The sequence below is a fragment of the Triticum aestivum genome, chromosome 7A (genome assembly GCF_018294505.1).
Source record: "Triticum aestivum cultivar Chinese Spring chromosome 7A, IWGSC CS RefSeq v2.1, whole genome shotgun sequence".
Taxonomy (NCBI): domain Eukaryota; kingdom Viridiplantae; phylum Streptophyta; class Magnoliopsida; order Poales; family Poaceae; genus Triticum; species Triticum aestivum.
The window spans coordinates 18,814,769-18,839,534 of record NC_057812.1 but is presented as its reverse complement, the minus strand read 5'-3'; the positions used below and the strand labels follow the sequence as shown (position 1 = coordinate 18,839,534).

At 44.1% G+C, this 24,766-nt stretch overlaps 1 long non-coding RNA gene and 1 pseudogene across 1 annotated transcript; one reads left to right on the top strand and one right to left on the bottom strand.

Annotated features, from left to right (window-relative positions):
• Positions 1-12,312: 12,312 nt before the first annotated feature.
• On the top strand, positions 12,313-24,500 carry LOC123152832 (disease resistance protein RPM1-like; annotated as a pseudogene).
• LOC123150788 (uncharacterized) lies at positions 15,139-20,349 on the bottom strand. Its single transcript, XR_006475347.1, has 5 exons — positions 19,654-20,349; positions 19,498-19,582; positions 18,084-18,723; positions 17,872-17,996; positions 15,139-15,549 (listed from the first exon to the last, which is right to left on the bottom strand). It is a non-coding gene; the product is annotated as an uncharacterized lncRNA (long non-coding RNA).
• Positions 24,501-24,766: the final 266 nt, after the last annotated feature.

The window sequence follows — 24,766 nt, the reverse complement described above, 5'->3', positions numbered from 1 at the left end:
TTGAGAGATATGAAGTCTCCAACAAGTTCTATAGCTAAAAGATGGAGGAGAATCACTCAACTAGTGAGCATGTGCTCAGATTGTCTGGGTACTACAATCACTTGAATCAAGTGGGAGTTAATCTTCCAGATAAGATAGTGATTGACAGAATTCTCTAGTCACCATCACCAAGTTAGTAGAACTTCATGATGAACTATGATATGCAAGGGATAACGGAAACGATTCCCAATCTCTTCGTAATGCTGAAATTGACGAAGGTAGAAATCGAGAAAAACATCAAGTGTTGATGGTTGACAAGATCACTAGTTTCAAGAAAAGGGCGAAGGGAAAAAGGGGAACTTCAAAAAGAACAGCAAGCAAGTTGCTGCTCAAGTGAAGAAGCCCAAGTCTGGTCCTAAGCCTGAGACTAAGTACTTCTACTGCTAAGGGACTGGTCACTGGAAGCGGAACTACCCCAAGTGATTGGCGGATAAGAAGGATGGCAAAGTGAACATAAGTATATTTGATATACATGTTATTGATGTGTACTTTACTAGTGTTTATAACAACCCCTCAGTATTTGGTACTAGTTCAGTTGCTAAGATTAGTAACTCGAAACGGGACTTGCAGAATAAACAGAGACTAGTTAAGGGTGAAGTGACGATGTGTGTTGGAAGTGGTTCCATGATTGATATGATCATCATCGCACACTCCCTATACTTTCGGGATTAGTGTTGAACCTAAATAAGTGTTATTTGGTGTTTGCATTGAGCACGAATATGATTTGATCATGTTTTTTGCAATATGGTTATTCATTTAAGTAAGAGAATAAATTGTTGTTCTGTTTACATGAATAAAACCTTATATGGTTACACACCCAATGAAAATGGTTTGTTGGATCTCGATCATAGTGATAAACATATTCATAATATTGAAACCAAAAGATGCAAAGTCAATAATGATAGTGCAACTTATTTGTGGCACTGCCGTTTAGGTCATATTGGTGTAAAGCGTATGAAGAAACTCCATGCTGATGGAATTTTGGAATCACTTGATTATGAATCACTTGATGCTTGCAAACCATGCCTCATGGGCAAGATGACTAAGACTCCATTCTCCGAAACAGTGGAGCGAGCAACTGACTTATTGGAAATAATACATACTGATGTATGCGATCCGATGAGTGTTAAGGCTCGCGGCGGGTATCGTTATTTTCTGACCTTCATAGATGATTTGAGCAGATATGGGTATATCTACTTGATGAAACATAAGTCTGAAACATTTGAAAAGTTCAAAGAATTTCAGAGTGAAGTGGAAAATCATCGTGACAAGAAAATAAGGTTTCTAGGATCTGATCGCGGAGACAAATATTTGAGTTACGAGTTTGGTCTTCAGTTAAAACAACGTGAAATAGTTTCACAAATTCGTGCCACCTGGAACACCACAGCATAATGGTGTGTCCGAACGTCAGAACCGTACTTTATTGGATATCATACAATCTATGATGTTTCTTACCGATTTACCACTATCATTTTGGGGTCATGCATTAAAGACAGCTGCACTCACGTTAAGAAGGGGCACCATATAAGTCCATTGAGACGACACAATCTGAACTGTGGTTTGGCAAGAAACCAAAGTTGCCGTTTCTTAAAGTTTGGGATTGTGATGCTTATATGAAAAGGTTTCATCCTGATAAGCTCAAACCCAAATCGGAGAAATATGTCTTCATAGGATACCCAAAGGAGACAGTTGGGTACACCTTCTATCACAGATCCGAAGGCAAGATATTCATTGCTGAGAATGGATCCTTTCCAAGAGAAGGAGTTTCTCTCGAAAGAAGTGAGTGGGAGGAAAGTAGAAAACTTGATAAGGTAATTGTACCATCTCCCTTATTGGAAAGTAGTTCATCATAGAAATCTGTTCTTGTGACTACTACACCAATTAGTGAGGAAGATAATGATGATGATCATGTAACTTCGGATCAAGTTACTACCGAACCTCGTAGGTCAACCAGAGTGAGATCCGCACCAGAGTGGTACGGTAATCCTATTCTGGAGGTCATGTTACTTGACCATGACGAACCTACGAACTATGAGGAAGCGATGATGAGCCCAGATTCCGCGAAATGGTTTGAGGCCATGAAATCTGAGATGAGATCCATGTATGAGAACAAACTATGGACTTTGATTGACTTGTCCAATGATCGGCGAGCCATTGAGATTAAATGGATCTTCAAGAGGAAGACAGACGCTGATAGTAGTGTTACTATCTACAAAGCTAGAATTGTCGCAAAAGGTTTTCGACAAGTTCAAGGTGTTGACTATGATGAGAGTTTCTCACTCGTATCTATGCTTAAGTCTGTCCGAATCATGTTAGCAATTGCCGCATTTTATGAAATCTGGCAAATGGATAAACAAAACTGCATTCCTTAATGGATTTATTAAAGAAGAGTTGTATATGATGCAACCAGAAGGTTTTGTCAATCCTAAGGTGCTAACAAAATATGCAAGCTCCAGCGATCCATCTATGGACTGGTGCAAGCATCTCGGAGTTGGAATATACGCTTTGATAAGTTGATCAAAGCATATAGTTTTATACAGACTTGCGGTGAAGCCTGTATTTACAAGAAAGTGAGTGGGAGCACTACAGCATTTCTGATAAGTATATGTGAATGACATATTGTTGATCGGAAATAATGTAGAATTATTCTGCAAAGCATAAAGGAGTGTTTGAAAGGAGTTTTTCAAAGAAAAACCTCGATGAAGCTGCTTACATATTGAGCATCAAGATCTATAGAGATAGATCAAGACGCTTGATAAGTTTTTTCAATGAGTACATACCTTGACAAGATTTTGAAGTAGTGAAATTGAGTAAGACTCAAAACTCGACCATGGCAGAAGATAGAAAGAGAATGAAAGTCATTCCCTATGCCTTGGCCATAGGTTCTATAAAGTATGCCATGTTGTATACCAGATCTATTGTATACCCTACACTGATTTCGGCAAGGGAGTACAATAGTGATCTAGGAGTAGATCACTGGACAGCGGTCAAAATTATCCTTAGTGGAATAAGGATATGTTTCTCGATTATGGAGGTGACAAAAGGTTCGTCGTAAAGGGTTACGTTGATGCAAGTTTTGACACTGATCTAGATGACTCTAAGTCTCAATCTGGATACATATTGAAAGTGGGAGCAATTAGCTAGAGTAGCTCCGTGCAGAGCATTGTTGACATAGAAATTTGCAAAATACATACGGATCTGAATGTGGCAGACCCGTTGACTAAACTTCTCTCACAAACAAAACATGATCACACCTTAGTACTCTTTGGGTGTTAATCACATAGTGATGTGAACTAGATTATTGACTCTAGTAAACCCTTTGGGTGTTGGTCACATGATGATGTGAACTATGGGTGTTAATCACATGGTGATGTGAACTATTGGTGTTAAATCACATGGCGATGTGAACTAGATTATTGACTCTAGTGCAAGTGGGAGACTGAAGGAAATATGCCCTAGAGGCAATAATAAAGTTATTATTTATTTCCTTATTTCATGATAAATGTTTATTATTCATGCTAGAATTGTATTAACCGGAAACATAATACATGTGTGAATACATAGACAAACAGAGTGTCACTAGTATGCCTCTACTTGACTAGCTCTTTGATCAAAGATGGTTAAGTTTCCTAGCCATAGACATGAGTTGTCATTTGATTAACGGGATCACATCATTAGGAGAATGATGTGATTGACATGACCCATTCCGTTAGCTTAGCACTCGATCGTTTAAGTATGTTGCTATTGCTTTGTTCATGGCTTATACATGTTCCTATGACTATGAGATTATGCAACTCCCGTTTACCGGAGGAGCACTTCGTGTGCTACCAAACGTCACAACGTAACTGGGTGATTATAAAGGTGCTCTACAGGTGTCTCCGAAGGTACTTGTTGGGTTGGCGTATTTCGAGATTAGGATTTGTCACTCCGAATGTCGGAGAGATATATCTGGGCCCTCTCGGTAATGCACATCACTTAAGCCTTGCAAGCAATGCAACTAATGAGTTAGTTGCGAGATGATGTATTACAGAATGAGTAAAGAGACTTGCCGGTAATGAGATTGAACTAGGTATTGGATACCGACGATCGAATCTCGGGCAAGTAACAAACCAATGACAAAGGGAACACCGTATGTTGTTATGCGGTCTGACCGATAAAGATCTTCGTAGAATATGTAGGAGCCAATATGAGCATCCAGGTTCCTCTATTGGTTATTGACCGAAGACGTGTCTCGGTCATGTCTACATTGTTCTCGAACCCGTAGGGTCCGCACGCTTAAGGTTTCGATGACAGTTATATTATGAGTTTATGTATTTTGATGTACCGAAGGTTGTTCGGAGTCCCGGATGTGATCATGGACATGACGAGGAGTCTTGAAATGGTCGAGACATAAAGATCGATATATTGGAAGCCTATATTTGGACATCGGAATCGTTCCGGGTGAAATCGGGATTTTACCGGAGTACCGGGGGGTTACCGGAACCCCCCCGGGGGTTATTGGGCCTAGATGGGCCATAAGGGAGAAGAGGAGGGGCGGCCAGGGCAGGCCGCGCGGCCCCTCCCCCCTAGTCCGAATAGGACAAGGAAGGGGGGGGGGGCGGCGCCCCCCTTTCCTCTTCCCCTTCCCCCTTTTCTTCTCCAACAAGGCAAGAGGGGGGAGTCCTACTCCCGGTAGGAGTAGGACTCCTCCAGGCGCACCCCAAGGGGGCCGGCTGCACCTCCCCCTTCCTCCTTTATATACGGGGGCAGGGGGCACCCTAGAACACACAAGTTGATCTTCGTGATTGTTCCTTAGCCGTGTGCGGTGCCCCCCTCCACCATATTCCACCTCGGTCATATCGTAGCGGTGCTTAGGCGAAGCCCTGTGACGGTAGAACCTCAAGATCTTCACCACGCCGTCGTGCTGACGGAACTCCTCCCCGACCCTTTGCTGGATCGAAGCCCGGGGATCGTCATCGAGCTGAACGTGTGCTAAAACTTGGAGGTGCCGTAGTTTCGGTGCTTGGATCGGTCGGATCGGGAAGACGTACGACTACTTCCTCTACGTTGCGTCAACGCTTCCGCTTCGGTCTACGAGGGTACATAGACAACACTCTCCCCTCTCATTGCTATGCATCACCATGATCTTGCATGTGCGTAGGAATTTTTTTGAAATTACTACGTTCCCCATCAACAGTACCTTACATAAGGGCTACAAGTGCCTCCATATCTCCTCTGGTCGAGTTTACGTCTCACGCGATGTGGTATTTGATGAAGACGTGTTTCCCTACTCCGATATTATGCCCCCAACCACACCCGCCGCTCTTCATGATCAACTTCTATTGTCACCTACATCGTTCCCCTACTCCTCGTATTCATCTGATAATGCGGCTAATAATCAGGGTCACCAATCTAGGGATGATTTTTATTCTAATCCCGTCGCACGTGATCCGTTTGTTCCTTCCATGCAGGTCAGTCCATCTCCAGGCGATGTTTCGCCCTGCACACATGTCGATCGCGTCGATTGCATGGGGCATGCAGACGAGGCCGCAGAACCGTCTCAGGCCACACCGGATCCCGAACGAGCCTTTTCGCCTGGGCCATCATCTCATGTTGGGCCTCGCGGCTCATCATCCCCAGTTGCGGCCCATGATCAGGCGTCTTCTTCATCTGGCACTTCCTTGCTGCCGTGTGACGAAGCACCACCGCCTGAGGCGTCGCATCGCTATGCCACTCGCCTCCGCGATAATACCTGGCGTCCCAAGGTTGTTGCTGATGGAACCGTTCCCTACGATCCTCCACATCGCCGGAGCCAGGCCTCCCTGGCTATTACAGAGCCTCACTTGCACCTGGAGGCCGCCACTGATTAGAATTGGCGCCGCGCCATGGATGAGGAGTATCAGGCTCTCCTGGATAACCGCACCTGGCACCTAGTTCCGCCTCCGCACGCTACAACCTGATTGATTGTCGATGGGTTTTCAAGCTCAAGCATCGTGCCGATGGCACTATTGATCGGTATAAGGCGCGCCTAGTCGCTAAAGGGTTTAAGCAACAACTTGGTGTTGATTATGCTGATACCTTCAGTCCAGTCATCAAACATGCTACGATCTGTTTGGTTCTTTCTCTAGCACTGTCTCGTGGCTGGTGTCTTCGTCAACTCGACGTTCAGAATGCCTTCCTGCATGGTTTTCTTGAGGAAGCTGTCTACATGCGCCAACCGCCTGGTTATGTCAGTACAGCTTTTTTGCGTCATGTTTGCAAACTGTACAAGTCGTTATATGGCCTGAAACAGTCTCCTCGAGCATGGTTTTCCCGCCTCAGTATGAAACTGCTGTCCCCTGGCTTTCGGGGTTCACAGGCTGACAGCTTGCTCTTCGTCTATGAGCAAGGGGGAGTCACTATCTATATGCTCATCTACGTTGATGATATCATATTAGCAAGCTCCTCCACCCGTGCTGCCACAGAACTCATTGCAGCACTGCGCGCTGCTTTTGCAGTAAAAGATCTTGGTGAGCTTCATTATTTCTTGGGGATAGAGGTGACACGCTCCCAAGACTCGATCACACTCAAGCAGGCCAAATATGCGAATGATCTATTGAACAAGGAGGCCATGATGAGCTGCAAACCAGTTCCAACACCTATCTGCACCTCACAAAAGTTGAGTAGAGATGAAGGGAAAAGGCTTTCTGAAAAAGAGACAACAAGGTTCAGAAGTGTCGTCGGGGCACTGCAATACTTATCCTTAACTAGGCCAGACATTGCCTTTGCCGTAAACAAGGTGTGTCAGTTTATGCATTCTCCTACGGAACAACACTGGGGTGCAGCCAAGCGAATCCTTCGCTATATCAGAGGAACTATGGATGTTGGTCTAAAAATCGGAGAAACTTCTTCATCTCTATTGAGTGCCTTTTCGGATGCCGACTGGGCAGGATTAGTAGACGATCAACGCAGCACAAGTGGCTTCGTGATTTTCTATGGAGGCAACCTAGTGTCCTGGAGTGCAAGGAAGCAGGCAACAGTGTCTCGTTCCTCGACTGAAGCAAAGTACAAATCATTGGCCAATGCCACATCAGAGATCATCTGGTTTCAGTCATTGCTTCAGGAGCTGGGTGTTAGTCAAAGGCAAACTCCAGTATTATGGTGTGACAATTTGGGAGCTACGTACTTGTCAGCCAACCCTATGTTTCATGCTCGAACGAAGCATATCGAAATCGATTTTCATTTTGTTCGAGAAAGGGTGGACGAGAAAGAATTGCAAATCAGGTTTGTATCCACCAATGACCAGCTGGCTGATGGACTAACAAAACCTATCACTGCACAACAACTCCGACGACTTTGTAACGATCTCAATCTTGGACGATGAGATCGAGGGGGAGTGTTAAGATTAGCGTATATGTTGTGCAGATAAGGATGAATAGAGTCCAGGTAGTTAGCTAGGCTTGCGCATCAAGTTGTAAAGAGGTAGGATTCTGTTTGTTGTAACCTGGTTGTTAGCTCCAAATTGTGGACGCAACAACCTGATATCTATGCTATAAATACGGAGGGCCGGCACCCATTGGATGCACGGAACAAAACCCTAATCCCTTCATAGTTTTCACAAATCGTACAAACAATCAATGAGAAACATGCATTTCATGCTGGTACACTGCAATTATTTCTCCTCCTTTTCGGTCTGCTTGGAACCCAGGACCATTTCTCCAGTATAATTTGGTGCAAGGTTTTTACTGTTGATACCCTTTTTTTTCGGGAGAGGGCCCGAAGAACCGATTTTCACACAATCTCATAAATTGATGGGGTATATATTTTTGCTAGAGTAAGTAAATACATTTTGATTTCATTTTTCTGACCATCGGTATTTTAAATGTGAGGGTTTTCTAATGGTCAGCATGCTTCACTTTGTGTCAGACTGGCACTCATGTGCTTGCTAAGTACACTCGGGACATTTCTTTGTCATTGTTCCTACCACCCTCAGATGGAGCACAAGGCCTTACACCATTCCAAAAGAAAACCCACAAGATGTTGCTATCTTGCTCAGTGTGAAGTTATATTAAGCAAAAGAAGTGTACATACTAACCTAACCTCAACTTTTAAGAAACGATAACATAACCGTTATGTTTTAAAATCGGACATTCTACACCCCTCAACTTTACAAAATATGACGCATACCCCCCTAGGAACTTGGAATGTGGTTTGCTAATGTGATACACCGTAATTTACCCCTTTTTATCTCTTCCGTAAAAAAAAGAATCCAACCATTCTCCCTTTCATGGGTAGCTGGAGTCACCGCTTGCCCTCCTCCCTTTTCCCTTGCGGTTGGCCAACCATTGTAGGGCAAATTGCCCTTGCCATGCCTTGGAGCACGATGAGAAGCACATGAGTTGGATGTGTTCCAGCTCTCCCGCCCGGCCGCCCCTGCTCTTGACTTCACTACATGAACTACTCTGATGAGACTGCAGCGGGACTAACGGATGTCCGTGGCACACCCCCCCCCCTTTGCACAGGTTCGAACAGAGCATGAGACTCATGTTTCCCCTATCTCTTTTGTCTTTCCAGCAACTTTTTCGATGGTACGACCCCCTTGTGTGCACGCCCTACCTAACCTCCTCGTCTATTAATTCCACAAAGTTGAGCCACATGCTCTCACCCTCTTCTATCTCAGTTTAGTACAACCTTCTAGAAAGTTTTTTGTACCGTCAATTAAATCCACACAACTTGGCATGCCCTCCGCCGCGCTTTCCTGACGCCTTTGCGAACCTAGCCAATAATGCATCACACTCATGTCTATAAAAAACAGTTGCACCCTCAACTTCTTCTCACGCTTCCTCCTTTCCCTACTAACATATTTAGCCCGAGCCTGACGCTTCTCCGGTCCTGGCCTTATCTTCAATCCCTTATGACTAAATCCTCATATCCTTCCCCTCTGACTTATGTGTACTCTGATTTCAGGCCCCCGCCATCGCTGAAGCACCCTCCTTGTTGTCGTCAACGCTTTAGTAGTTAGGGGTGATCGAGGCATACATGACCCGGTCGACCATGATGTATATAATATGAATCCATGGTCATCCCATCAAACTTGCCGTTGTATAGCCACCAATGAGCCATCATCCTCTCTACCGTGTTCCGATCAAGCTGACGGTAGGGCCACTAGTTAGCCCATATCCCTCTTTGCATCCATACAAGTGATCATTCCTTCTTTCTTTGTGCACCAAGCGCGAAACATTCCGATGGAGTAACAACCAACACATGTAACCATGGCAACCATGTATGCAATACCGGTTAACAAACAATTTGGCCATGAGATAGGGGTGATTTTTCAGCTTTTAAAGTTCGGGTATAGAATAGTTGGTTTTAAACCCCATGCGATTAGGGCATCTATAATCGATCACAAAAATCTCTAGGCCGCAAAATGCCGCTATCACTGGGAGTTATGGCCATCTAGACCATCCCCATTACACCGCTTTAACTCCTCTGAAGTTTTTTTGGAGATTCCAAAAGACTGCCCCTCCATTCAAATATATTGGGAAACGACATTTTGTTCATTCTCATTCCTTAATTACATGAAAGTTTTTTAGTGGAAGGAAGTTCTCTTCTCTGAGTGACATGCCCTTCTAGTGACATCCTAGGCTATTCCGCCAACTTCGACAAGCCGCGCCGTCGAACGCCACCCAACACCCACACCTACGTCCCTTTCAATTCCTAAAGTGCCACCATCTCTCAATCTCCGCCATGAGATCTTCATCTTGTTGCCCTACACCTAACCCCAACGAGCCATCACATCTGACTACCACCAGTGTGGGCCGCCTCCAGCGCCCGCACCCTCTAGAGTCGGTGAGGCCAGAAAACGGTCGTGGCACCTCTCCTCCTCCACCCCTCCCGCATCGTGGCAAGCTACCACCAACTGCAACACTCTTCAACCAAAAATGCAAGGAAGATGGAAATAGTGGAAATGGGTTGTTTCGTATTTAAAAGGAAGTGAGAAATGGCAAACAAAAAAAATTAGGGCGCCATGTTTTGGGGATTGGTTAGAATGCAAACTCCAAAACCTAGTATTTGGGAGGAGTTAAATTTTGGGGCCATTTTTTAGGAGTTAAAATTTGGGGATATATTAGAGTGCGCTTATATTTTCATTCCATGAAACTTTAGAGGCTATCTAAAATTTAGTATAAAAAAGAGGCTATATACACTACTTTCTAAATTAAGCTGATGTGTGATTCATTATTGCCTTTGAAAGGATCTTGGTGCGGCCCCAATTCTTGGGTGGGATGGGGGGGGGGGGGGGGGGGGGAAGAACTCGGGACGATCTCCCTCCCCTGGTGCGCCAGCCATAAGGGGGGGCCCTTCCCCAAGTCGGCTGCCCCCCGCTACCAATATAAAGAAGGGGGCGCACCCCTTGGACAGATATGTCCTTTGGAACATATGCCCCCTTTGCTACCCGCGTGATCACTCTCGCTAGGTTGCATCTCCTTCTCTAGTTCTCCCATAGATCTTTTTGTTGGTCCATGAAGTGATGCTGAACCGCTAATTAGTTACGCGCGGACACCTTCAGAGGAATCGTACTTTCAGTGCTGGATCAGCGGATCATCTAGCCGCAGGAATCGCGCTTCACCAACTCGCCCTCGACTACTTCCACAACACGGGAACTTAATTGGTGGTAATATGATCCCTATCCTTACATCTTTGTAGTGTTTCTGGGTGTGTGCGTACATATGGTAAAACGATTATTTGGTAGTACATTCCCAACAATGATGGCCTATAAAAGGCCGTAGCAGCCTCCTATCCCTCCCGCCACTCTCTCTGATGCCTCGCAAATATTTGGCCCGCCTCCATTTCAACCCTGCCTTTCGAAAACATGTTGCAAAAATCGTCGCCAGATGCCCTGGACCCCTTCTGGGAGCAGGTGGAAGTGGGTCCTGTGGAGCTTGCAAGAGATGAGGTGGAAAGAGATCGTCATATTTAGAATAGCGCGACCGCCCTTGTCCCTGCCGTTGCCACGAAAGCATGGCCGCTTGTGCTTAGAGCATCTCCAATAGAAAATGCAGATATAAAAATACCTAACTTTTGCATTTTCATGGACGAAAAATACCTCTGAAACAGATGGTGTAGATGCAAAAAAACATTTCATCTCCGCCTCTCGGAGACGTAAACTACAACACCTCGTGGTGCAAATTTGCATATCCACCTATAGGAGATGTAACAACACTGGTCGCGCGCCAACCGCTAACTGCCGTTCACTTCCCTCCCCCCCCCCCACCCACTTTGCCTTTCTACCATCGCCACTGCCGCCCGCCCGCCCACCGCACCACACAGCTGCCGCCCGACGCCAGATCCGGCCTCTCCACCACCCACAACCACCGTCGCTGCCTTCAGTCGTCGTCGTCGTCGTCGCTGCCACCCCTCCAGCCGCCACTGTCGGCCGCCCAATTCGACCACCGCGGTTCGGCCATTCCACCCCGCTGTCGCCATGCCACTGAGGAAGACCCCGAAGGGCAAGACAGGGTTCTTCCACGTGAGGGCGAAGCCCTCCGACAACTTTGGGGTGGAGTTCAGCGACGTCGGCCGCCGCTTTTGGCTCAGCACCTTTCCCATCGTCCACAAGGCCGTGCGTGCCTATGACGTGGCGGTGTGGCATGCCGGGAGGCTGAGGAAGGACTTCAACTTCCTGGAGATCGAGACCCAGGCGGATGTGGAGTTTCTTGTGCCAGGGGGCATCGTATGGAGGAAATCAAGATGGAGAAGAGGCCCTCCATTGTCATTAGTCCCGGAGAGAGCAACGAGGCAACAATGACGAGGTTCACACGTGGGCATCCGGAGTATGTGCAGGCCGAGCAGGAGTTCTGATGGAAGGGCGACGTCGAGAAGAAGAAGAAGAAGGGGTGCGACGACCCGGACAAGGACGAGTTCTGGGACAAGTTCAGGAGCTCCGACGAGGAGTAGTATCATCTTCGAGTTGTAGTAGTGTGAACTAGTAATAGTCGTTGGAGTAGTAGTTTGATGTATGTAGTAGTTTGAACTAGTAGTAGTCCTTCATATTAGGATTATGTTTAATTATGTTTTAGTTAGAACCATGTTTAATTATTATGATTGAAATGAAGTAGTAGAACAAACTATGTTTAATTATTATTATTATTATTATGTTTGAAATGAAGTAGTAGAACGGACTATGTTTAATTATTATTATGCTTTAAATGAAGTAGTATAACGAACTATGTTTGAAATGAAGTAGTATTTCAAGTTTCTAATTTTTCACATCTCCAGTTTACATCACCTATTGGAGTTGCACTTTTACATCTTCGCTTTGCATCATCTATTGGAGTTGTCTCTTTTCTGAAGATGCGAAAAGCTATCAGTTTTACATTTTTAAATTTACATCTTCTATTGAAAATGGACGGTGGAAAGGAAAGTCTTTTTTTCTCATTGACTCATTTGTTGACCCAGCACACATGCGCGCGTGCACACTTGTGTGTTGTGCGCTCCGCCACGCCCGAGCTGCATCTTCTACTACAAGTACCCAACCCAAGGTTCGCCTCTTCCTCTCCGCCGCATCCATCTTCACTCCATCCAGCCGCTTCTCATTTCTTCTTCTCCACACCGCTGGGAGGCTCCATCAGCACGGCCGCCTCTGCCGCCACCGCCGAGATGAGCCTGCTCATAGGTGTGCGCAAGGATATCTGGTAACTTCTCGGTGCTTCTTTTCTCCAGGCCTTTTCTTACTGATGAGTCACAATTGCTCTTGCCTAGTCTTTTTCAATCACAAATATCCGGTTATTTTCATTCGGACGACACAAATTAGCTAGGATCAAAACTGGAAGATTGGAGACAAAAAGTAATAACTCAGTAAAAAAAAAATGTCCTGGAAGTTTTCGCCCCTTCTGGTTCTAACATCGAATTGCCATCCAGTATCCTCCATTGTCATTTTAAACCCTTAGTTCCCCCGTTTTATTGGAAACTGGTCTGGTGAGGTCTATGAATGCTTGAAACATCAGTACATCACCAATAATTTTACTTAGACTATTAGCATGACAAAACTTGCATATGTAGCCTGGCCAAAAACATGTTCAGGAAGGTATAAACTTCGTCAAATATGGCTGCACCGTCCAGCTTACCGGATGTCAAAAATTGTTTGTTCTAAGTTTCATTTCGGCCTTTGTTTTGACAGGTTCATCAAAGATGAGCTAAAGACCATGCAGGCATTCCTGGAAACCGTTGAAGCAACAAAAGACAAAGACATGCTACTGAAGGTGTGGGCAGAGCAAGTAAGGGACCTGTCCTACAATATTGAAGATTGCCTTAGTGAATTCATGGTGCATGTGAGGAGTCAAAGCTTGTCAAGGAAACTAATGAAGCTCAAAGACCGCCATCGAATCGCTATGGAGATCCGTGATCTCAAATCAAGAGTTGAAGAAGTGAGCAGTAGGAACACACGCTACAATTTGTTCACAACCAATGATGCCAACACCGTTGACGAGATGAAGTCCAATGTGGAAGATATTCGCAAGCACTCGGGTAGCAACATTGATGAGGCAGAGCTTGTGGGCTTCGTTAAGCCTAAACGGGAGTTAATTCAGATGGTAGATGTTAACTCCAGGGATGGTCCTTGCAAGGAGATATGTATTGTTGGCATGGGTGGTTTAGGAAAGACCACTCTTGCACGGCAGACATACGAAAGTAAGGAAGATATTGTGAAGAATTTTTCTTGTCGTGCTTGGATCACAGTATCACAATCATTTTCCAAGATAGAGATGCTCAAGGATATGATCAAACAGTTTTTTGGTAATGACTCACTACGGACATTCTTGCATGATGTTGAAGGGAAGACAGTGCGAGAACAAGACCTCTCCAATTACCTCACAAGTGAGTTGAAGGATAAGAGGTACTTTATTATTCTTGATGACTTGTGGAACATACAAGACTGGGAATGGATCAAAACTTTTGCCTTTCCTAGTAATAACCAGAAAGGTAGCCGGGTAATAGTAACAACACGAGATGTTGGATTAGCTGAGCATATTACTGTAAAAGAGTTGGTCTACCACCTTAAACCGCTAGACTCACTTGATGCCACAAATTTGCTACTGAGAAAGAGTAGAAAAAGACAGGAAGACATGGAAAAAGATGAGAAATGGAAGAAGACAGTTGAACAACTAGTTAGAAAGTTTGGGTGCTTACCGTTGGCTATACTCACAGTAGGAGGCATCCTTGCTACTAAAAAGATAGCATATTGGGCACAGGTCTATGAACAACTCCCCTCGGAGCTCGAGAGTAACCCTAGCCTTGAGGCAATGAGGAGTATGGTTACTCTAAGCTACAATCACTTACCATCTCATCTCAAGCCATGCTTTTTGTATCTAAGCATCTTTCCTGAGGATTATGAAATAAAAAGAAGGCGTCTGGTAGAGAGATGGATAGCGGAGGGGCTTGTTAGAGCCAAAGATGGGGTGCATGTTTTGGATGTTGGAATAGGTTATTTCACAGAGTTAATCAGCCGTAGCATGATTCAACCCTCAAAAGTGGACATAGAAGGGAACATTAAGAGTTGTCGAGTCCATGATATCATGCATGATGTCATGGTCTCAATTGCAAGAAATGAAAATTTTGTATACTTGGCAGGAGAAGATGTAACCAGTGCCGTGGAGGAGAACTTTCGCCATGTATCATACCATGGCAGCAAGTGCCAAAATATAGGCATAGACTGGAGCCATGTTCAATCAATAACGGTGTTTGGTGATAGACCTGTGGATCCATCACCTTCAGTCTGTTCACCGGACTTGAGGATGCTGAGAGCCTTGGATCTAAAGGATGCAGAATTTGAAATCTCACAGAAATATATCAATAATATAGGGCTGTTACGTCACTTGAAATATGTGAATCTTTCTTATGCTGAACATTACGCAAACTAGCAGAATGCCCGTGCGTTGCTACGGGCTACAATGCATGTATTTGAGTGACTCGACAATAATTATCACGTAAACCTTATCTCTCTACTCTTCCCCTCTCTATATAGCTCCGTCTCGCCCTATCCCCACTCATCCTTCATCCCACTATCTCTTGCTCCTTGTAGCCGTCAGAGCAGACAAACATGCATGTATTTGAGTGACTCGACAACAATTATCATGTAAACCTTATATCTGTCCACTAAGAATAGTAGCCACTAAAAAATTAGGTAAGAAACATTCAAGTACATACCGAGAAGTATCAATGAACCTAGCAGAAGACGTGCAACCTTCAACCATGATAAAGGAACACCATTCACTGACACTGCATTTGATAGTATAAATCATTGGTAATAGCTAGGTCCTACCATAAGCGATCTGCTGTCAACTGTCTTGCACGGTTATAAAGTCAAATGGCGATGGACAAACCTACACCCGTGAGAGCACCTTGCATGAGTTGCTACAGGCCTTTTAAATAATTTTTTTCTGATTGCACATATATACTTAAAATTTTGTTAATTTTTTGCCCCTTTCATCAATATTGTCCCTTGTCGATGCTTTCTTTTTGAACGTCAACATAATTCATATCCATCTCTCTCATAACCTGCAAAATTAAACATATATAGAAATACACCTTTTATATTGTCATGTGCAACATCTCTCAAAAAAGAACAATTATTTGTATGCATTTCTTCCAATTCTGTAAAATCATGTTTTTAGGCCAGCCCATCATAGTTACGCCAATGACTTTGCCAATCAGCATTTTCAAAGCATAATTAGAAGCTACCACTTTTTATCTCTGATATATAAAGGTGAACATATAAACATATATTAAAATTAAAAAAAAACTCATATACAATCTATATTCATATAAGCAGGTGACCATTTTTAGTCACAGTGAGTCGCATTGTGCTTTTTAGTAGAGTGAGTCACATCAAAATTTTAATAACATGTGTGCTTCCTGTAATTTATTTGTTGATAATTATTCTCCAGAAATGACTCGTTAGGGTTTGTGATATTTTTAACTATATAAAAAAATGAGACATGCCTCTTGTAGCAAGCAATCGCTTTTCGCTACAAAAACAAGCAGCCACTCCTATTTTTATCTTAAAAAAATCAATATGCCCTCTTATTCTCTAATAGCACGACATATCGCTCGCACTCACATCTCCTTCCCCCCGGACTGTTCTGCCCACAACGGCCTCTCACTGTCCTCCCCTCAACGGCACATCATTTAGCCTGCACGGAGTCGCCCGCCCCTCCTCTCCCCTCGACGGCATCCCAGGCCAATTCCCACTGCCAAGGGTTGCACGCAATCATAGCCGAGGGTGACCACCACAACGACACAACCTGTTCACCACAACGCCGCACCTTCTCCGAGTTCAGCGCCCACAACCAGGTCCTGAGCTCATGTGTCCATCCTTTTATCTAGTGGACTTCAATATTTCAATGGTTCAACATGTGTCGTGTCCTTGCAGATCCTCATACAAATCAACCGGTATTGCCGAACATTTTTACAACACTATATCCGCCTCCACTACTACTACCACAGTGGATCCGTTGCTATAGAATAAATTAATACAATCATTTGTATGCATGTGCAACATCTCTCAGAAAAGAACAATTATTTGTATGCATTTCTTCTAATTCTGTGAAATCATGCTTTTAGGCCAGCCCATCATAGTTACGTCAATGACTTTGCCAATCAGCATTTTCAAAGCACAATCATAAGCTACCAGTTTTTGTCTTTGATATATAAAGGTGAATATATAAACATATATTAAAATAAGAAAAAAAACTCATATACAATCTATATAGTAGAATGCCCGTGCGTTGCCACGGGCTTTTTGTTGTACAAAACTCGATGAATTTTTTACCTCTTTCAATAGCATCGTCCCTACACCCTTGTTTGGTGGGTTTTTTTTTCAAACGTTGACATAATCCATCTTTATCTCTCTCATACGAAAATAAATAAATATATTAGGAATATATATAAACACACCTTTTGTATTATCATGTGTAACAAATATATTAAGAAGCATTATTTGTATGCATCTCTTATGATTGTTAAAACTCAATGATTTTTTGGTCTGGTCCATTATAAACATGACTTGTTAGGGTATCTGATATTTTCAACTATATAAAAGTATGTGACATTTCTCTGATCGCAATCAAATACTTTCCCAAAAAAAAATGTCACTCCTTTTCTTTTTATTTTTGAAAAAGCAATTCACTCTCTCATTGCATGGCACAACGCTCACCATCATATCGCATTTCATAGCAATGCTCACACTCATATCTACCCCCAGCTTCTCTCCAAACTGACGTTGCTGGCATCAAAGCATGCCACGACATTCCAGCGTCGTCTCCCCTTCCCTCCACGACGTCGCCCTCCCCCTCTACGGTATCCCAGTGCCAAGGAATGTACGCCATCAGCCGATGGCGACCACCACAGCATGTTTTTGCTGACATGATATATGAAATGATATATATCACGTGATCCTTACACTTCATCTCAATGCACACATGAAGTACGGTCTACTATTTGTTTTGGTAATTTTTTCATGTTTATAGCCAATCACACTTTCATACACAGATCCGCCATGGGGTGTAAGAAGGCAATTAGCAAGTTAGCAAACAGACCGAAAGTGAATTTATTCACATATTAAAAAGATGTATTCAATGAGTTGGAACCGGGACCAAGACGTTTACAGAATATGGACGTCACTTATCACCCACCAAGTCTTTAAGGGGCCAAATCCTCACTGCACTGCTCGTTCCCGTGCTAATCTAATAAAAAGAAATCATAAAAAGATGCAGGTTTGGCCCCCTATCCTGAAGCTACTGTTGTGGTCTCTAGGAACATAGTGACAGACGAAACAAACAGCAGCGACATTGGAGTGGAGGGAGGTTCATGTGTACGTACCAGATGTACTCGGCGACGACCCCATACATCTCGATGGCGGGGGCCAGATCCTTGAACCCGGACGCTCCTCCAGGCGCCAAACACCCTTGCTGCCTTAAGAGCCTATTCTGGATTCTCGTTCATATCTTAATACAACAGCAGCAACTGCTACTTTTAGTCAGAAAAAATGCAATTCGAAACATGTTGTGTTAGGTTGTTAGTAATTGACCAACCAATATAGATTGCCTCGATGATCTTTGTTGTAGTCAAGAGCCACCAACTCCCCATCGACCCATGTCATCTGACTGGATGCCTTGCTATTCCGCCACCCGCCACTGCCTGTATCTAACAAAAATTTAGTACAAAAGTTAGAGCATGAAACATGAGATTTAGTTACACTCATATGTGGTGAAGTTGTGGCCTTTTATTCCGCTAAAAAGGATGTGTTGTGTACTTCCTCCGTCCGGAATTAGTTGGCGCTCAAATGGATGTACCTAGACGGAGGGAGTAGGACTGAAGATCAAACTTTAGTTATACAAGTAGAATCTTCGTTTTCATATCACTTTGAAGGAATAACAAATCCTGGTTGGCCCTGTGGCCTCGAGCAGCATCATAAACATGTGTGTGCGCCGTTGTCCTTGCTCCGATGGCTACCTGTCGCTGCTGCGCAGAGGCCACACACATGACCGTGTTACTGTACAATGTCACTGCTTTGCTCGTCATAATTTTTCTCCATGCCATCTCTGGCCTCCACCTTGCCTCTGCGTCCCTATTGCCATGACAGGACAACACCAGCTCACACCGCAGTCACCCGTGGGCATTGTCCCTCTGAACAAGATTTCTGCCTTGTCCATTGCGGTATCCCCTCGTTACCTACAAAAATTGGTAATTTGGATCTTAATATTACTGTAGAAATTCAATACATTCAAATAACCTACACGCAACTCAAAGACACAGTTTACAGTCTGATAATAATCGGGTTGGGCACTGAGATGTAAATAATTAAAAGGCACTGAGATTCTTTCATCATCTCCAAGAACTAAAGTCGAAATCTTGCGCTCTCGACCTGACCAAATTTATGAATCCAGGAAAGGGTCCACCGTTTATGATTCAGACTGAATGTTCGGCGATTTTAGTTGGGGGCTCAGTACTTCCTACTGGGACAGCACATAGATTGTCCATGGTGTATGCTGCTTCCATATGAGAGGGAAAAGGTGAACTCGTTGGGAGATGTATTAGCAATGGTGTCATCTCACATGGATTGCCCCTGGTGTAAGTTGCACTGTTGATCTAGCTATGCAAGCGAAGAATACTAAAGCAGCGATGCGACAACAAAATATAGCTTTGGAGCATATGATACTTAATGGTAGGCCATCTATAAGGTGGCAAAATACCGACTTATTACAAAGAAAATCTAAATTTGAATACTGAGGCTGCAGAGAGGACCAAGGTCATGGTTTCGAGCCTACAAATATTTGCCTCTTGTTATGCATCATCAGTTCTCAAAGCGAAAGGGGATATTATGGCCAATGTTGGCCTCTATAATTTTTTGCCTATGCAAACAACAGATTCTCTACCACTGCGAGTTCCAAGAAAGATGTCATCATAATATATGTAAGCTCAAAATTGTTCCATTAACCAACTTACAATGTCATGGAGTCGTTGCAATCAACATCAGTATCTAGCAGCATATTTCCCTCTTCCATGATGGTCATCGCCTCCACATCACCACCTACCACATCATAGAATTAGATTTCAATTTCATTTATCAGGAAATGAAGAGGCAGCATAAAAGAATCTAACCGTTGCCAAGCTCCGCCACCGGCCAGTGTTGGGAGGGAATGGGGCTTTATGTGTTAATATGGAGAGGACTGCTCTACGCATTGAGAATTCTCTGAAGATCAAACCCAATATTCAGTTAATATGTAAGCCATTGTATGCACACTTGAGGCACTCAGACCCGGGGATAACTTTGTCATCATCGTCTTACAAAGGAAAACAAGCCCACATGCCAATTGTTGGTGGTGCTAGTGATACTAAAAATCACTTTAGAATAGTTCTATACCTGATACTTCTAATTAATATATTTACTTATTTTCAGGAAAAATATATAAGAAATGGATAATGTCGGATCTCCAGAAAAATACCTTTAGAAATACTACTCCGTCCGTTCCGATTTACTCGTCGTGGTTTTAGTTCAAATTTAGACTAAAACCACGACGAGTAAATCGGAATGGAGGGAGTATTATCTTTTGTCCCCTTTGATTTTTCTTCAATAGACCATTGAAAAACGGGCATTCTTTTTTGTTGTCTAAGCCTTTTGTGTTTTGGCATTGATGAATGAATAATGCCCATGCTAACTATCTTCTTTCCAGTTGGCAAAACACCAAGAGTACCACCAGCATGTAAACAGTGAGCAGAAGAAGTTCCTTCCAAAGCTAACTCTGCATCAGAAACTTCTTTGGATCCACCACGTCCTTGGCAGACAGAAGCTGAGGAAACAACCATATCCTTCATGGTCATTTTGATATTTGTAATGTGTGTATAATAAGACAAATGCTTTAGTCCTTACTCCGCACTTAGTAGCAATGCAGTTTACTGCCACCCATTGTTGACACCAAACGAACTGTAAAATCATTTGATGGAAATGTCACCTCCTCGAGGGTTGCAGAATCATTGGAGCAAATTCACCTATAGAGCAGAATACATAAACCATTTTAATTTAAATAAAACAAATAAAAATTACCAATATAAGTGAGATGCTTAACCATATAATCTACTATCTGCCTTGAACACATTGCAAATAGCCTCTACACATATCCTGAAACAAAGCATCATCAATAAACTTTATAATCATGATAAAAGCATATTTCAAGTTATTACTATTGGCAAGCACAGAACAGAATCAAATCAAATATGAGTGCTTTCTACCGTGCAGATCATATTGCAATAAACTACCGTGCATTACAGTAAATGCAGGAGCTTTCTCAACCAACGTTTGCCACTAATTTTCCTCAATAATCATTAATCAAGCAGTATAGCATGCAAACCCAAAAGCAGAAAATAATTCAAAATCTCAAGCAAATTTATGTCACTCTCTTCGTCCAAACTCATTTGTACAGACTTCCGATGAAAGGAATAAGATAAACTTGGACAAGAACGGATAATGTACTTGCTTAATTTGATGTAGAAACTTCTATAAAACAGATGGTAGGGAAAAGAAGAAGAAATGCAAGGGAAAAAATCCAAGAAAGATGCAAGTAACAACATAATATATTTCGTAAACTCGAGCAAATCTATATCACTCTCTCAGTCTCAGTCTGAACTCATATGTACAGACTTTCCGATTAACATAATAGAACAAACTGATGTGCTTTGCTACAGAATAATTGCCAGTTGCTAGAACGGTCGCAGGTTGCGGGATGGTTACATCCGATTCCCATGAAAGGTCAAGTAGACATCGACAATACTAAGGGAAGTAGCCTCTAGTAAATAACACTACTACAAACCCCAAACGACCTCTTGGTTTTTAACCAGCTGATTCAAAGACCGAGCGAACCAGATTAGAGTTGCTTTGGTCCTTGCGGGCTGTTGCCGGCATACCATTCACTACCCTGTATTTTTCAGATACACCCTGTACTATCCTTATTCCTGAATGAAAAATGAACCCTGCATTTTAGTGAAAAAAGATATATTGTTTTTTAAGGCAACAATCTAAAGCAAGTATATAATTGAGCTTCCAAATTTTTATTACTCAAACAATAGTATCCGCTAAATATACGTAGTATAATTATGCTTCAAGTAAAGTGCAAGCAGGAAATATAATGTTTTCAAAAGTTTGTACTATGATCAGGAACCTGCGCTCAATTGTGTAGAGGAAGGCAAGCCCCATCGATTCGCCATGAACACCACTGTCCATCGGGATGCTCTGAGCAGCGCCGGAGAAACGAGCAATTGAGAGAAGCAAAATTTGTAGGATGTGTTTCAGCTGTGCCTGTCGTTGCTTGCCTGAACAAATCACATGCTCATAAAGTCTGGGTGTCTGACACCTATTGTATGGCTGAGAAGCTTGAACCTTTCTATGGAAACATGGCCAGCCAGATTAGTTGAAATGACAAGAACATGCATGCACTCGCAAAACTGCCATTAGTATCTGATTTTGACAGGACCACCTGACCAGAAGATCGATAGCATAAGCTTACTAAAATCTGCACATCGATAACCATCTACAGGAGAGAAAAATTGCTTCCGACATTACAGGCTCATGTGTGTTTCAATCGTTCCGAAGGCGACTTACATCCTTTCATTGCAGGAGTTTGGAAAAAATTAAGCTAGCTGATATCACATCCTCTTAATGCTGTTCTACAAGAGCACAACACCGACATTTTGGTCGAGGCCACACGAATATGCTGCAATAGATTGGCAGTAACCATGAATCAATCACCTTGCACTCCGCGTAGAGAGAGAAGACAATAGCCTAGATGCATGTGTGTATCCAAACCAAACAGCACTGGACGTTTGCCAACCAGCACGTATACTACATACGACACTCCAATCAAATGCAGAGCAGACAGGAGGAAGAAGGAGGGGATGAACTCACCATGATAGAGAGGAGGAAGCAGACGCGCGCGCGCACCCATGCCCACAGGAGCGCCATCCAGGAGGCGGAGCCGCGGTAAAAGACTGAGAAGAGTCGCACCGGCGACCAGGGCGACGCCGCGCCCGAAACCCTAGCCCCGCACACTCATGGAGACGCCGCGTCTTGTTGATGGAGACGTTGGTGCGGCGCTCGCTGCGGGCGTGGCCCGACTTGTGTAGGACGTCAGCGATGGGCGGCGGCGTTTGAGGGAGGGAGATGGGGAAGGGGATCGGCGGCGGCTGCGAGGGCGAGGGCGGCGGCTGATTCGAGTGTAGCGGGGCGAACATCAGGAGGAATCGCTCGACCGATTCCCCAGCCCTGGTTTTTTTTCGTGGGTTAAACTTCGTAGATTTAATTTTCTAGTGGTTTTTTCCTCGTTCTGTGTTGTGGGAGTAGGCAATCGATGCTCGAACCAGCGGGTGGTTCGCTGATACGGACGAGGTAACGGTGAGGACGAAAATAGACCAGATGAGGTGGGAGGAAGTACCAAAAAAGACCGGGTAAGGTGGGACGAAAATAAAACCCGAAACGCGACCTACCAACTGAGACATTAGGAGTAGAGATTAGGAGTAGAGATATTTATAAGCTTCCAAGATCCATAGGAAAATTACACTTCTTGCAGACATTGGACATAAGACACTCATATATCAACCCTACCAAAGGAGATCACTGAACTTCACTGCCTCCTTAGCCTCCGATGTACAAGAAAATCTTACTATTCCGGTTTTGATCGAGATAGCCCCAAAGAATGCTTGATTCAAACACTGTGCTTGCCCATGACATTCACACCTTTTGTTTATCCTGATGAGGGCGCCAACATAATTGCCGAGATACACATGGCCTGTTCTAGCAAGTTTTCTAAGTCAAAGGGTGTGAGGATACCAAAAGGGTTCAGCAACCTTAAAGTTTTACACGTACTAGAGGTTGTGGATGCCAAACGAACCAGCAGCAAGGCAATTAAAGAGCTGGGAGAGCTTAGAAGGCTTAGTAAATTGCGAGTGGTAATAGATGGTGCCACCAGGGAAAAGCGCAACATAATCTGCGAAGTTATTGAGAAGCTATCATCCCTCCGCTCTCTTGGTGTGGAAGACTGGAGTATGAAACTTGATTGGCTGCATTCTGTTTCCTCTCCTCCCCCGCTCTTGAGGAGCCTCAAGCTGCAAGGATGTCTTGGAGAGGTGCCAGACTGGTTTGGAAGTTTGATGCATTTGGTGAAGATTCAGTTAAAGAATAGCAGACTGAAGGGAGGTAAAACCATGGAATTACTGGGGACACTGCCCAACCTCATGCTCCTTGTTCTTCGCTTGGATGCTTATGCTGGAGAGAAGCTAGTCTTCGCAGAGGGAGCATTCCAAAATCTCAGAAAACTTGATCTTTATAGCTGTAGTAGACTGAGGGAGGTGAGATTTGAGGAGGGCACCTCGCCCCACATGGAGAAGTTACAATTTGGCGGCTGCAGGTTGGAATCAGGGATCATTGGTGTGCTGCACCTTCCAAAGCTCACCGGGATTTCACTTGGAGGGCGTGGTAAAGTGGCAAGGCTTGGTGCGCTGCAAGATGAGCTGGACGCGCGCCCCAACCATCCTGTTCTGCGGCTGAGGTATGACTGGAGCGAGCATGACCTGGGTGATGTCGTCCAACGATCAACAACTGCAGTACAGGTGCAGGAAGCAACGGGAGGGGATGTATCATCTCTCTTGCACTCCAACAGTCTTGTTCTGCGACTGCAGAGGGAACCGAGCGACAACGGCCTGGGATCCACTGGAGCAGTACAAGCAGAAGGATCATCTCTCCATCCGGACGCTGCAGCAGCCGGAGGGAGCTCCTCCTCGCAGGTGGTGGCCGTGACGACGGGAAGTGACAGGTCAGCTACCTGATCTCTCTTTCGTTCAGTAGCAAAATACAGCAGTAGCTGTCAACTGATGATGTCTCTTAATTACTAGGCACTTACAATCCATCTCCCTTGTCTTCTGTTTTCTTTGCTTTTAACAGTGAAGATGATCTGCGCTGAAGACCAGTTTCCAGTTGTAGCTGATGGTTGATTTCTTCTCCTTTCCATTATTCGCTTCTTCGATCGCCTCGCCTAGGAGTCTCCCGCGTGTTCCACCTCTCAGCTCAGGTGACAGCTTCGGGACACCGTGCTTGCATTTCATGTATGTACCTCTTCGATCAAATTTCCCTTCCTTTGTATGACTCAATTCAATTTGGGTTTCTCTCCTGATGTTTGTTTCTCTCTAACAGCATGTGTTGCTTGTTTCCACTTTGACAGTGCTGATG